This window comes from Cervus canadensis, chromosome X (assembly GCF_019320065.1).
Source record: "Cervus canadensis isolate Bull #8, Minnesota chromosome X, ASM1932006v1, whole genome shotgun sequence".
NCBI classification, from domain to species: Eukaryota; Metazoa; Chordata; class Mammalia; order Artiodactyla; family Cervidae; genus Cervus; species Cervus canadensis.
This window is the reverse complement of record NC_057419.1, coordinates 133490272-133506038: the sequence shown is the minus strand read 5'-3', so window position 1 is coordinate 133506038 and position 15767 is coordinate 133490272. Positions and strand designations below refer to the sequence as shown.

The window sequence follows — 15767 nt, the reverse complement described above, 5'->3', positions numbered from 1 at the left end:
ATGCCAATTATGTGATCATGCACACAGGCATGCAGAAGCACCTACACACACACACACACACACAATGCTGCTGTTGCTGATGCTAAGTTGCTTCAGTCGTGTCCAACTCTGTGTGACCCCATAGACAGCAGCCTGCCAGGCTCCTCCATCCACAGGATTCTCTAGGCAAGAATAAATGCTAATGAGGTGGATGAAACTGGAGCCTATTATACAGAGTGAAGTAAGCCAGAAAGAAAAACATCAATACAGTCTACTAACGCATATATATGGAATTTAGAAAGATGGTAACAATAACCCTGTATGTGAGACAGCAAGAGAGACACAGATGTATTGAACAGTCTTTTGGACTCTGTGGGAGAGGGCGAGGGTGGGATGATATGGGAGAATGACACTGAAACATGTAAATTAGCATATGTGAAATGAATCGCCAGTCCAGGTTCGATGCATGATACAGGATGCTCGGGGCTGGTGCAGTGGGATGACCCAGAGGGATGGGATGGGGAGGGAGTTGGGAGGGGTGTTCAGGATGGGGAAAACATGTACACCCATGGTGGATTCAAGTCAATGTATGGCAAAACGAATACAATGTTGTAAAGTAAAATAAATAAATAATCTAAATAATAATTAAAGAATACTGGAGCAGGTTGCCATTTCCTTCTTCACACACACACAATAGGAACATATATATATATAAGTATGAAAAAGCCTGGCAAATTTTTGTAATGATAAGAATCAAACTCATATTTCTTAAAAAACTGGAAATAGAACTGCCATATGACCCAGCAATCCCACTTCTGGGCATACACACTGAGGAAACCAGATCTGAAAGAGACACATGCACCCCAATGTTCATCGCAGCACTGTTTATAATAGCCAGGACATGGAAGCAACCTAGATGCCCATCAGCAGATGAATGGATAAGGAAGCTGTGGTACATATACACCATGGAATTTTACTCAGCCATTAAAAAGAATTCATTTGAACCAGTCCTAATGAGATGGATGAAGCTGGAGCCCATTATACAGAGTGAAGTAAGCCAGAAAGATAAAGAACATTACAGCATACTAACACATATATATGGAATTTAGAAAGATGGTAACGATAACCCTATATGCAAAACAGAAAAAGAGACACAGATGTACAGAACAGACTTTTGGGCTCTGTGGGAGAAGGCGAGGGTGGGATGTTTCGAGAGAACAGCATCGAAACGTGTATATTATCTAGGGTGAAACAGATCACCAGCCCAGGTGGGATGCATGAGACAAGTGCTCGAGCCTGGTGCACTGGGAAGACCCAGAGGAATCGGGTGGAGAGGGAGATGGGAGGGGGGATCGGGATGGGGAATACATGTAACTCCATGGCTGATTCATGTCAATGTATGACAAAACCCACTACAATATTGTAAAGTAATTAGCCTCCAACTAATAAAAATAAATGAAAAAAAAAAGAATCAAACTCATGGAAGTACTTAATTCTGAGAAAAAAAAGTAGACTGGAGCTGAGACTATTGTCTCATATATAATAGTTCATTGTTAAAAAATAAGAATGTAATTGATATTAATTAAAAAGAAAAGAAACCCTGAAGCCCTGCAGTAAGAAGACAAACTGCTGAAGAAGTCTCCCTGGCATGAAATAATTCTCCTTGTTCACAGCTACAAACTACTTGACCCTGCACATCTCTTTTGGCCAAGGCTCCACAACTCTACATTTCCTCAACACCAGGCCACAAATCTGCCCAAGTCAACGACGTCTTCCCTGGACTCAGGCACAAAATCATATACAGATAGGAAAATGGTACTGAATCCAAGAGATTTCAAATGAAAGTTCATCCCAACTCACCAAAATGTCCAAAGTCCTCCACCTTCTAATAGGTTGCAGGGCTGAAAGCCAAAACAAAGGAAAAAAAGGTCAACACATTCATATTTTGAGAGTTCACACTTCTCTGCTTGTGATACTCTGCATTTTGGTCCTTCTTCAGCTGTTTCAATAGGTATTTTTCCATTTTTAAAACTTGCAACCTTGTAAGCTGCCTCTGTATCAGTGAGCTAGCTAGAATCTGTCTCTCAATTGCCAAGCACCAACTATTTAAACACTTTTTTTTTAAGAAAATAAGTGGTCTTTGGAGTTTTGCTCCTTGCACTAGTATATATCCCAGGTGTCTAAAATAAGAATACTCTAACAATAGCAAAATGACTAGAACTTGTTTCATCAAACAATTACCTTTGATGCAGATTGTGTTTCACAACTAGAGAACTATATCATGCTTATACAAAGCAATTAAGCTACAACATGGTATACATTTTGCTACTAGATTATAAATTGTAAATATTATAGAAATAATTTTTTAAAGGTACCAATTTTGAACACTTACTATGAGTCAGTCATTCCACCACCATTTAAAATGTATTAGTGCATTTAAAGTTTAATCCTATAGCAAATTATAAAGAAATTCTTTTCAGCCCACTTATTAGATATATCTTTGAATCTAGTTTTTTTGCATTCCAAAGACAGCAACAACTGCATACATAATACAACCTTTTACATATCAAATGGAAAAGCTGACTGGGCAACTGACTCCATGGGAGCTTGCTTGGTAGCAGGGACTCTCACACATCTCTGTACCATCCACAACACACAGCCCAGTTACTTGCACATAATACTCAACAAATGTTTGTTCAGTAAGTAAATAAATGTAAAGTTACATAAAAATAAAATTAAAAGGCTTTCAATATGCTATTCGAGTCTTAAATACCCCATTTTTAATTCATTCTCAGTATAACATTACTTGCTAAAGACAGTACTCCATTCAAAGTAGTTATCTTAGACCTCGTCACTTATTAGAAATTAGATGAGCCAAAAAGAAAATTGCAAAATTAAAACAAAATCAATGAATGGATTTGACATTTTATGAAATACTACCTGTGACATGCTTTTGTTTTTGCTGTGAAAATTATAACAAATTTTAAACATTACACACCATATCTTCTCTTTGCTTTGAAAACCTTATAACTACCATTGGCCAAAAGCAATAAAAACATGAGTAGCACCTGAAAAAGAGATATATAATGAACTAAATCTCTTCCCAGGTGGGAAGGTAAAATGGCTCAACCACTTTGCAAAAGAGTTAGACAGTTTCTGGTAGAAAAAAAAAAAAAAAAACCTACATTTACCATATAAGCCAGTGATTATGCTCCTAGGTGTTTAACTACGTGAAATGAAACTTATGCTCACAGAAAAAACATGCATGTGAGTATACAGGATTTATTCTTAATCAACAAAATCTGGAAAAAAGTCCTATCAACTAGGGCACAAATAAATTGTGGTGTATCACATGGTATAATTGAGTATCAAAGCTTTAGCAATTAAAAGGAACGAACCATAGATATGTAACTACATGGATGAGTGTCAAATCCATTGTAACAAGTGAAAGAAACCATCCCAAAAGACTACAGGCTGTAAGATTCCATTTATATGACATTTTGGAAAAGGGAAAACAATAGGGCTGGAAAAGAGATGCGGGGGGGCCACCAGAATTGATTCACATCTTAATTTTGTTGGTTTGCATTTGTCAAAACTTACAGAACTATATGCTAAATAGGGTGTATTCTACTGTATGTAAATTATACCTCAGTTTTGTTTAACTTTTAAAAAAACCCTCACTTAAAGTACTTATAAAGAAACTATTCACGTTTTTGCATTCTATCTTGCTTCAGAAAAGGAGAGGATATGGCTACAAATAGATCTAATGCAAAAGGTAATAAATTTTGTAATCATCTTAAAAATAAGTGCTATCATTTGAAATAACAACATAATAAATTGTGATGATCAAAGTTCCTTCCCCCAAAAAACTAAGCAAGGAAATCATTACAAAGAAAAACCTACACAGTATAATTTGAATTAAACTAGCACTGAGGTTAGGGTAAAAGTGCATGCTATAATGCCTTTCCACTTTCCAAAGGAGGGTCACAAGCCAAGTTCAGGGTATACCAGCTACTGATACTAATAGGGAGGGAAGTTCAGTGGGATACAGGAGTCCTACTGTTGTTCAGTAAAGGAAAAAAAAAAATCCAATTTCTTAGGAACAGAAAGAGAATCAAGTATTATAAGCCAAAAAGAAAAAAGAAAAGGGAAACAAGAACACTAAGATGAAACAGACATAAAATACATAAAGAAAAAATGGCAGTTAATAAAGCCTATGATCAGTTATAAGGGAAAGACGCTACAACTGGCGAAGAAAAGATTATACCAATAAATTGAAAGGGGAAAATGCAAACTGCAGGCATATAAGGCTCTCTCCCATCTCAAGGTTTTTGCTCTTATTGTCCACCCTGCTTAGGATACTCCTCCCCCAGCCCTTTCCTTGGCTGACTCAGCATAAAAATCACCTCTTCAGAAAGGCCTTCCCTGATAAGGCAATCAAAAGTAGAACACTCTACTCACATGATAAGGTCTGTCTACTAGACTACAAGCTCTATAAATGAGGACAGAAACTTATCTATTTTTTTAACTGCCTCCTCCTTAGTGACTAAATGAGAGCTTGACACATAGTAAGTGCTCAAAAAATATATGCAACCACATGTTTTAAACAGAATATGAGGAAAACATAAATCCTCTTGGGTACTATCAAATTTGGTAATCATAAAAAAGAATTTATACTAAAAAATTTTAAAAAATCAATACTATAAGAAATAAAGAATGCATATGCTTCAAAACAAAAAAAAGCATTTTTTAAGACAAATGCTTAAGTCAATTGGAACTGACAGATTCAGTAGAACTTCTTTTAAACTTTCTTAGACTACACATTCTTTTGCTTCAAACTATTTTTTAAATACAGAAAAAGAAAGTATGTTACCCATGTTACTGCATAAGGCAAATATGGTTTTATTCTAAATTGAGAAGAAAAATATCAAATAAGGAATTCTAGGTTGATCTTCCTTTTCATCAAATAATGTATGTTTGTATATACACATATATATTATTCAAGCTACTTATGTGTGTATAATCTGAATAAAATCTTAAGAAATAGAACACTAGAATATAATTTTTTTTAAGTATCAACTATTGTTGTTCAGTCACTAAGTCATGTCTGACTCTTTACACCCCCATGGACTGCAGCATGCCAGGCTTCCCTGTCCCTCACCATCTATAACTATTACTATTTATTCTACAAATACAGGCTAGAGTAACATGTTAATGGGAAAATAAATTATTTTCTCACTTAGCTGTCAAGAAACACTGGTGACATTCAACATATTTTCTTAATTAACAAAATTAAATATTTTCATTCCTGACATGAAAAGGGCACATTTAAACAACAGAACCAATAATATATTTAATAGAGAAGTATGACTGGAATTCTTTTAAAATCAAGAATAGGCAAAAATAGAACTCCACAAATGTTGCCCCCCCCTCCTGGTTGCCACTCTCTTTTAATGGAATATTGACTAAGATTATTAGAGAAAAAGAGAGAAAAAAGGAATTGAAGGTACATTTAGGAATGGAAGATACTAAAAATCATTTTTTTGCTTATGACATGAATATAGAGTACTCAGAAAATCCAAAGAAGTCAACCAAAAAATTACCAAAGGTAATAAAATGAGTTCATCAGAATTGTGGAGTGAAGTAAATCCACAAAAATAAATTAAATGCAGCCCTATATACTAATAATACAGAAAACACAATGAATAACTCAAAAAAGAAATGAGATTACATCCTCAGTAACTATTAGAAACACTAATGCTTGTGCATTAAGTTTATGACACAAACAAAATTAAGACCCTAATGAATGAAAAATGGAAGATTTAAATAAATGAAGAAATATACCTATCTCATTGTTAGATTCAAGATAAGAGTACTCAAACTCACATATATATACTACAACAGTTGTTAGAATGGTGTGATATTTTAACTAAACAAGGGAGATTAATCAATGGTACAGAGCAGTTAGAAATAGACTCAAATTATTATTATAATAACTAAAGCTATTGTAAGAAATATAAGTAACAGAAATGGATAATAGAATCCTTTATAAATGTTTTGCCAGGGTAAAATGGTTATAAATAAAAATAAATAAATAACTTGGACCCATGCCTTACACTGTACATTTGCAACGAACGCCATATAACAATTAAAGCTCTCATGACAAAGTATTTTGCTAAATTATAAAGTAAAAGTGTGTTTAAAGAATTGAAATTCAGTGTCAGAAGTTAGACAAACAAAGCTAGTATCTGAGAATAAAAATATATTCACGACATTAGGCTAAGACAGATTCAGCTAAAGGCGATGGGGAAGAAGTCCAGCCAGGCAGGCCAATGCCTGGAGAATCTGGGGACAAGAGATGGCAGTCCAGGTAAGCAGTCAGCATTAGGGAAAGCCAGGAGAGGGGGCAGGTGCTGACGACCTGGTAGACAGGTAAAGCGCAACAATGTGAGTAGCAATAGAGAGGGGTATTATTTGGCTACGCAGATGATGTTCAGAGTTGAGGTTCAAGTTCTGCAGTCACAGTTGCTAGTCTGGGATTTTGAATCAAAACACAGGTTTCTGAAAGAACAGGGGAGGAAAAAGCAAAGTCCTAGTCTTATAAGAATGAAAATACTGTGTAGATTATCAAAGCAGAGGCCCTTTCATAGAACTGTTGTGCAAGGTATAAGCACAATGACAAGAATAAGGCAGAAACCAAGTTAGTAAAAAGCTGATCCAGTCTAGGCTTGGTATACAAGCAGAGGTTAAGTGGTTCCAACTATGAGGATTTAAAGAGCTTTGGGTTAGTGAATCAGATCACTTACTATGAAATGGCATTTTATTCCAGCTATGGAAGGGAGATATATTTCTGACTTTTAAAGAAATAGAGTATGTCATCTCATACAAGACAAATGTATTCAAATGTCTTAAAAATAAAAAGGCTGTTAAGCTATGAAATGTAATAAAATGAGTATCAAAAGAAAGTATCATAATGGGAAAAATTCATGAGAAAAAAATGTAACTGATAAAGGCTCACTATCCAACTTGAATAAAAAATTAATGCACATATATCAGGCTAATACTCAGATTCTATTTGATAAGTTAACAAAGATGAACAGGCAGTTTATATAAAAAGAAGTGAAATAGGACATCATCATGTGGAAAAAGAGAAAGGCTCAATAGTAATTAAATGAATATAAATTAAATAAAATTTCATGGCTTATCTATTAAATTAACATAAACAGTTTATAGACTCAATGGCAAGCAAGAATTTGGGGAAATGGGTATGTTAACACATTGCTGTTAGCTCTGTAAATTGACTCAGTTTTGCTGGATGGTAATTAGGCTATATCAAAAAAGAATTAAAAAAATCATTCATAATTTTTTTTCTAGCAATTCCATTGTAGGGAATACACCCCTTGGGAAATAAATCATGTTTTATTTTTTCCAAAAGGAAAACATGATTAATACTATGATTCTCAAGGCAGTTCTCTGTACAACTTTTATAAAGAATAGGTAGAGTCCAAATGCTTTCTATTACTGAAATGGTAACAAAGAGATCTTTTGTAGGCATTAGAAGTGACAAATGAGAGGAATTTGTTATATATAATATGAAAAACTGTTATGTGAAAAAAATCATAGTACAAAATATTAAGTACATAACAACACAACCATGTCAAAAGGTTTAAGACTGTTTATAAATTTCTATTTCTTCTGCCCGTTTTAGTAAGATATGTTTTCCTGGGAGTTTGTCCATACCATCTACATTTTCATATTTACCAGCATAAAGCTATTCATATCATTTTTTCACATTTAAAAATCTACTGGGATCCTTACTTGGATAATGTTCTTAAAAATTTATATATTTTATTAATCTTTTCAAACAACCAACTTTTAATGCTGCTGAATTTCTCTACTGTAGGTTTGTTTTCTATTTCATATCTGTTCTTGTCTTTATTTTCTTTCTTCTAGATATTGCTGGTTATCAGAAGATAATTAACTTTATTTTTTTAATTTTTATCTTATATTGGGGGATAGTAGATTAATAATGTTACTTTCAGCTGTATAGCAAAGTAATTCAGTTACATGCATCTATTCTTTTCCAAATTATTTTCTCATTTAATTTATCACAGAACATTGAGCAGAGTTACATGTCCTATACAGCAGGTCCTTGTTGGTTATCTATTTTAAATATAGTAGTGTGTACATGTCAACCCCAAATTCCTTATCTATATAGATTTCTTGAATTTAATTTGCTGCTCCTCTTCTAACTTCATGTAATGGATATTTATATCATTCCTTTTCAGTCTATCATCTTACTAATATATTTAAGAATACAAACATTCCTCTAATAACAGCTATATCCCATAGTGTTGATATATATTTTCTCATTAAATTCAAAATATTTTCTAATGCGCATTATAATTTTTATTTGACTTATTGATTATATAGAAATATAGAGAAGATTCTACACATGGACATCACCAGATGGTCGACACTGAAATCAGATTGATTATATTCTTTGCAGTCAAAGATGGAGAAGCTCTATACAATCACCAAAAACAAGGCCAGGAGCTGACTGTGGCTCAGATCATGAATTCCTTATTGCCAAATTCATACTGAAATTGAAGAAAGTGGAGAAAACGACTAGACCATTCAGGTATGACCTAAATCATATCCCTTATGACTATACAGGGGACATGAGAAATAGATTTAAGGGACTAGATCTGATAGACAGAGTGCCTGATGAACTATGGATGGAGGTTCTTGACATTGTACAAGAGACAGGAATTAAGACCATCCCCAAGAAAAAGAAATGCAGAAAGCAAAATGGCTGTCTGAGGAGGCCTTACAAATAGCTGTGAAAAGAAGAGAAGCGAAAAGCAAGGGAGAAAAGGAAAGATATACCCATTTGAATGCAGAGTTCCAAAGAATAGCAAGGAGAGATAAGAAAGACTTCCTCAGTGATCAATGTGAAGAAATAGAGGAAAACAACAGAATGGGAAAGACTAGAGATCTCTTCAAGAAAATTAGAGATACCAAGGGTACATTTCATGCAAAGATGGGCTCAATAAAAGACAGAAACGGTATGGACCTAACAGAAGCAGAAGATATTAAGAAGAGGTGGCAAGAATACACAGAACTGTACAAAAAAGATCTTTATGACTCAGATAATCACAATGGTGTGATCACTCACCTAGAGCCAAACATCCTGGAATGTGAAGTCAGGCGGGCCTTAGGAAGCATCACTACGAACAAAGCTAGTGGAGGTGATGGAATTCCACTTGAGCTATTTCAAATCCTAAAAGATGATGTTGTGAAAGTGCTGCACTCAATATGTCAGCAAATTTGGAAAACTCAGCAGTGGCCACAGGACTGGAAAAGGTCAGTTTTCATTCCAGTCCCAAAGAAAGGCAATGCCAAAGAATGTTCAAACTTCTGCACAATTGCACTCATCTCCCATGCTAGTAAAATAATGCTCAAAATTCTCCAAGCCAGGCTTCAGCAATACATGAACTGTGAACTTCCAGATGTTCAAGCTGGTTTTAGAAAAAGCAGAGGAACCAGAGATCAAATTGCCAACATCTGCTGGATCATTGAAAAAGCAAGTGAGTTCCAGAAAAACATCTATTTATGCTTTATTGACTATGCCAAAGCCTTTGACTGTGTGGATCACAATAAACTGTGGAAAATTCTGAAAGAGATGGGAATACCAGACCACCTGGCCTGCCTCTTGAGAAATCTGTAAGCAGGTCAGGAAGCAACAGTTAGAACTGGACATGGACCAACAGACTGGTTCCAAATAGGAAGAGGAGTACGTCAAGGCTGTATATTGTCACCCTGCTATTTAAACTTATATGCAGAGTACATCATGAGAAAATGCTGGCTGGATAAAGCAAAGCTGGAAATCAAGATTTGCCAGAGAAATATCAATAACCTCAGATAAGCAGATGACACCACCTTTATGGCAGACAGTGAAGATAAAGAGCCTCTTGATGAACGGTTGAAAGAGAAGAGTGAAAAAGTTGGCTTTAAAGCTTCAACATTCAGAAAATTAAAATCATGGCATCCAGTCCCATCACTTCATGGGAAATAAATGGGGAAATAATGGAAACAGTGAGAGACTTTACTTTTTAGGGCTCCAAATCACTGCACATGGTGACTGCAGCCGTGAAATTAAAAGACTCTAAACCTAGACAGCATATTAAAAATCAGAGACATTACTTTGTCAACAAAGGTCCGTCTAGTCAAGGCTATGGTTTTTTCAGTGGTCATGTATGGATGTGAGAGTTGGACTATAAAGAAAGCTGAGCACCAAAGAATTGATACTTTTGAACTGTGGTGTTGGAGAAGACTCTTGAGAGTCCCTTGGACAGTAAGGATATCCAACCAGTCCTTCCTAAATGAGATCAGTCCTGGGTGTTCATTGGTAGGACTGAGGTTGAAGCTGAAACTCCAATACACTGGCCACCTGATGCGAGGAGCTGACTCTCTGGAAAAGACCCTGATGTTGGGAAAAATTTGAGGGCAGGAGGAAAGGGGGACAACAGAGGATGAGATGGTTGCATCACCGACTCAATGGACATGGGTTTGGGTGGACTTTGGGAGTTGGTGATGGACAGGGAGTCCTAGTGTGCTATGGTTCATGGGGTTACAAAGAGTTGTACATGACTGAGTAAGTGAACTGAACTGATACTGCTAATTCTGCAAATATTTCCTAACTCGTCATTTTGCTATTTCTAGCTTGATTCCATTATGCTCAAATGATGCAGTCTGTGTAATTTAAATCCATCAAAATTTATTGAAATGTGTTGTATGGCCCAGCATAGGGTCTATTTGGGAAACATTTCTGTATGTAATTGGAAAAAATGTATAATCTGGAAGTATTAGATGCAGTGCTCCCCTTGTGGCTCAGACAGTAAAGAATCTGCCTGACAATGCAATAGACCAGGTTCAATCTGTGGATAGGGAAGATCCCCTGGAGAAGGAAATGGCAACCCACTCCAGTATACTTGCCTGGAAAATTCCATGGGCAGAGGACCCTGGTGGGCTACAGTCCATGGGGTTGCACAAGTCAGACATGACTGAGCATGCACAGATGATGACATCAATGAACCTTTTCATGCAGTAGAGTGTTGGTAAATGTTTAACAATTCAGATACCCAGATACGCACTGTTGGACAATCTCCATGGAGTGAATACTCTCACTATGGCCAACGACAAGCAATCAACATGAGATCACTGATGCACACATGTGACTCTCATAAGTCACTACGGGCTCATTCTATTTTATAATCATTTACATGTCTTATTAGATCAAGCTATCAATTGAAGAGTTCAATATTCAATATCCTGACTCATTTATTGCTATGGACTGAATATTCGTGTCCCCAAATTCACATGTTGAAATCTAGAAGGTTGGCGTTTTGGGAGGGGCTTAGGTCATGAAGGTAGAGCCTTCGTGAATCATAATTGTGGTCGTAGAGCTCACCGAGCCCCCTAGTCCTCTTCTGCCATGTGAGGTTACAGCTAGAAAATTGCCATATATAAGGAAGTGGGCCCTCATCCAACACCAAATCTACCAATCCTAGATTTCTCAGCTTCCAGAGGTGTAAGAAATAAATTGCTTTTTATAAGTCACCTAGTTTATGGAATTTTACTATAGAACCCTGAATTAAGATATTTATTTTCTATTACTTACCAAGAGAGGTTTGTAAAATCTCTTTGTGAATACACCAAATTTCCCTGATATTTTGGTCAATTTTTGTTTAATGTATCTAGAAGCTATCTTATTAGGTACATACAAAATTTATAATTATTTCATCTTCCTGAGTGGCTAAAACACTTTATTGCATATAATCTGGTTTATATTCTGATAATTCTTTTTGTCTTAAAGTCTACTTTATTGGGATAGGAGGAGATACTGTCCAGGAGAGAGCTAGGATTGCTAGATTTCCTAAACCCGGTCATACAGCCGAGACCTGATGTGGCCATGTTTCTCCTACTCTTTGAATGTCTCATCAGATATTTATTCAGATGAAAGGCATGTTTATTATTATCTGAACCAAGATCTCAAATTCATTTTGTATAAAATGCTTTTGCATGGTTTTAATATAAACTGAATTTTCCAGGAAAGCAACTACTCATATAAGCAGAAGATTGTACTTTGTTTTGTTCATAACTTAAGCAAGAATTGTTTACCATTTAAGATAATTATATGACCAAAGGCAGCAAATATCACTGTATTTAAGTCCTCAACACAACACCCTACATTTATAGAAGCTGTATTCATAGTGGTTCAATATGTGGATGGAAAATGTTTATTATACAGTAGTACCTGAACATATACATATACAAATACATATTCTATTAAAATTATTTCTCCTCATTTACCATTTATAGTACATTTATGAATTTATACACATTCCTTTATAAAGATTATATTATCTATGAGCTTCATTACAGCTTTAAAGAGATAATTACGGGGTGGGGGGGTGGCGGGGAGGAGCCAAGATGGCGGAGGAGTAGGACGGGGAGATCACTTTCTCTCCTACAAATTCATCAAAAGAATAACTGAACACAGAGCAAACTTCACGAAACAACTTCTGATCGCTAGCTGAGGTCATCAGGCGCCCAGAAAAGCAGCCCATTGTCTTCGAAAGGAGGTAGGACAAAATATAAAAGATAAAAAGTGAGACAAAAGAGCTAAGGACGGAGATCCGTCCCGGGAACTCTTAGGCGGCATTGCTTGGGGTAGGGTCCGGGCCTGAGTGCCCTGAGGACAATCGGAGCGAGCTTCTGTGAGTTGCCAACTTGAACTGTGGGAGACCAAAAGAGAGAGAGTAAATTAACCGGCCCGAACACACTGCCGGCCGTTCACAGAACAAAGAGACCGAGAAAGTCCAGAGAAGAGCTCGCAGGCTGCGGACCGGCCCAGCCCCGCCGGAGGCAGGAGGCAGGGGGGAGGGGAAGGTCGCGGCGAGACACAGGGCGCAGGCACCCGACCGGCGCGGGCAGGGACTGGGGCTGGGGACGCAGAGGGCGGAAGGCGCGCGCACCCGACTGGCGCCAGCGGAAACTGAGACTGGGTCCGTGGAAGGGAGTGGGCGCGCCACACCTGGGGAGAGGGCGCCCACCAAGCCCCTGGCTGCCTGGACCGCTCTGACGGGGAAGGCACAGAGAGCAGGCGCAGCTTTTCGCTCCGCGCTTTTGTGGAACACCCGAGGGCTGGAGCCTCGCGCAGCGCGGGGCGCGCTCCATATAGAGCAGCCGGGAGCCTGAGCAGCGCAGACGGAGAAAGCGGCGTCAGTCCCTCCCAGCAGCGCCAGCCCGACCCCGCGGCGCAAGCCCGTCCCCATAGCGCCAGCCACTCCCGGCAGCGCGACGGAACTAGCTACCTGAGTAAGAGTCCACCTTCGCCCGCCTGTGTCAGGGCGGAAATGAGGCTCTGAAGAGACCGGCAAACAGAAGCCAAATAAACAAAGGGAACCGCTTCAGAAGGGACCGTGCAACAGATTAAAATCCCTCTAGGAAACATTGACTACACCGGAAGGGGCCTGTAGATATCGAGAAGTGTAAGCTGGAACGAGGAGCTATCTGAAACTGAGCTGAACCCACACTGACCGCAACAGCTCCAGAGAAACTCCTAGATATAATTTTACTTTTCTCTCTCTCTTTTTTTTTCTTTTTTTATTTTTTCTCTTTTATTTTCCTTTAAAATCCCCTATTACTCCCCCATTACTCCTTAACTTTCATTTCCATAGATTTTTACGATTTTTTTAATTAGGGAAAAAAAATTTTTTTTCTTTCTTTTTTTTCCTTTTTTTTCTTTTTCTTTTTTCTTCTTTTTTTCTTTCCTTTTTCTCTTTTATTTTCTATTTTTCTTTTTCTCTTATTTCTTTTAAAGTCCTCTAGTACTCCTCTACTACTCCTTAATTTTCATTTTCAATACACTATAACCTTACAAAAAAAAAAAGAAGAGAAGCCCTATTTTTAAAATGAAGATTATTCTGTCCCAATCTTGACTCTCTGTTTTCTACCTCAGAACACCTCTATTTCCTCCTTTCCCCTTCTCTTCCCGATCCAATTCTGTGAATCTTTGTAGGTGACTGGGCTACGGAGAACACTCTGGGAACAGACAGCTGCGTAGATCTGTCTCTCTCCTCTTGAGTCCCCCTTTTTCTCCTCCTGTTCATCTCTATCTCCCTCCTCCCTCTCCTCTTCTTCATGTAACTCTGTGAACCTCTCTGGGTGTCCCTAACGGGGGAGAATCTTTTAGCCATTAACCTAGAAGTTTTCTTTTCAGGGCTGTTATAGTTGGAGAAGTCCTGAGACTACAGGAAGAATAAAACTGAAATCCAGAGGCAGAAGACTTAAGCCCAAAACCTGAGAACACCAGAAAACTCCTGACTACATGGAACTTTAAGTAATAAGTGACTGTCCAAAAGCCTCCATACCTACACTGAAACCAACCACCACCCGAGAGCCAATAAGTTATAGAGCAAGACATACCACGCAAATTCTCCAGCAACGCAGGAACATAGCCCTGAACGTCAACATACAGGCTGCCCAAGGTCACACCTAACACATAGACCCATCTCAAAACTCATTACTGGGCACTCCATTGCTCTCCAAAGAGAAGAAATCAAGTTCCACGCACCAGAACACTGACGCAAGCTTCCCTAACCAGGAAACCTTGACAAGCCAATCGTCTAACCCCACCCACTGGGTAAATCCTCCACAATAAAAAGGAACCACAGACCTCCAGAATACAGAAAGCCCATTCCAGACACAGCAATCTAAACAAGATGAAAAGGCAGAGAAATACCCAACAGGTAAAGGAACATGAAAATGCCCACCAAGTCAAACAAAAGAGGAGGAGATAGGGAATCTACCTGAAAAAGAATTTAGAATAATGATAATAAAAATGATCCACAATCTTGAAAACAAAATGGAGTTACAGATAAATAGCCTGGAAACAAAGATTGAAAAGATTCAAGAACTGTTTAATAAAGACCTAGAAGAAATAAAAAAGAGTCAATTAAAAATGAATAATGCAATGAATGAGATCAAAAACACTTTGGAGGGAACAAAGAGTAGAATAACGGAGGCAGAAGATAGGATAAGTGAGGAGGTAGAAGATAAAATGCGTGAAATAATGAAGCAGAGAGGAAAAAAGAAAAAAGAATCAAAAGAAATGAGGACAACCTCAGGACCTCTGGGACAATGTGAAATGCCCCAACATTTGAATCATAGGAGTCCCAGAAGAAGAAGACAAAAAGAAAGGCCATGAGAAAATACTCGAGGAGATAATAGCTGAAAACTTCCCTAAAATGGGGAAGGAATAGCCACCCAAGTCCAAGAAACCCAGAGAGACCCAAACAGGATAAACCCAAGGCGAAACACCCCAAGACACATATTAATCAAATTTAACAAAGTCAAACACAAAAGAACAAATATTAAAAGCAGCAAGGGAAAAACAACAAATAAACACAAAGGATTCCCATAAAGGGATGACAGTTGATTTCTATCATAGAAACCCTCCAGGCCAGAAAGAAATGCAGGACCTACTGAAAGTAATGAAAGAGATAACCTACAACCTAATTACTGTATCAGCAAGGACTCATTCAGATATGAAGGTGAGAATTCCAAAAGCTTTACAGATAAGGCAAAAGCTGAGAGAATTCAGCACCCCAAACCAGCTCTTCAACAAATTGCTAAAGGATCTTCTCTAGACAGGAAATGCAGAAAGGTTGTATAAACGTGAACCCAAAACAAACAAAGTAAATGCAACGGGACCACACCTA

General features: G+C 37.6%; 1 long non-coding RNA gene across 1 annotated transcript in view; it reads right to left on the bottom strand.

Moving 5' to 3' along the window:
- Positions 1-15767, bottom strand: part of LOC122435055 — a 359541-nt gene that overhangs the window by 288076 nt on the left and 55698 nt on the right. Inside the window, exon 2 of the long non-coding RNA XR_006267566.1 lies at positions 1840-1880. This is a non-coding gene — a long non-coding RNA (uncharacterized LOC122435055). The remainder of the gene's footprint in view (positions 1-1839; positions 1881-15767) is intronic.